Source organism: Etheostoma spectabile, chromosome 10, assembly GCF_008692095.1.
Source record: "Etheostoma spectabile isolate EspeVRDwgs_2016 chromosome 10, UIUC_Espe_1.0, whole genome shotgun sequence".
Taxonomy (NCBI): domain Eukaryota; kingdom Metazoa; phylum Chordata; class Actinopteri; order Perciformes; family Percidae; genus Etheostoma; species Etheostoma spectabile.
In genome coordinates this window covers 17,536,339-17,536,637 of record NC_045742.1, presented here as the reverse complement: position 1 = coordinate 17,536,637, position 299 = coordinate 17,536,339, and the positions used below count along the sequence as shown (strand labels likewise).

General features: G+C 36.1%; 1 pseudogene; it reads left to right on the top strand.

The window, feature by feature from the left end:
* Positions 1-299, top strand: part of LOC116697047 (protocadherin alpha-8-like) — a 5,845-nt pseudogene that overhangs the window by 2,248 nt on the left and 3,298 nt on the right.

Sequence of the window (299 nt, the reverse complement as noted above, 5' to 3'; positions counted from 1 at the left end):
GCCTGACAGGAGAGGGACATCTGGAGAGGTAAGAGTTTAATTTAGCAAGTGTTGTGTTTGTTTTTGTTCAGATGCATATCCCATTATTTGAGCTTTATTGACTTGTTGTCTTATTCATATCGTTTAAATGCCTACATACATGTATGAGACAGATATTATAATTATTTCTGTTCCAAAAGAAAAGATGTGTTTGTATGCATATTATGATGCTGGCCTCGGCTTTCTGCTTCTGTATGCAAAAGCTTTTGTCTGATGCACAACTCTCTCATCATGAACACCAGAGGTGTTTCTGAAAAAAA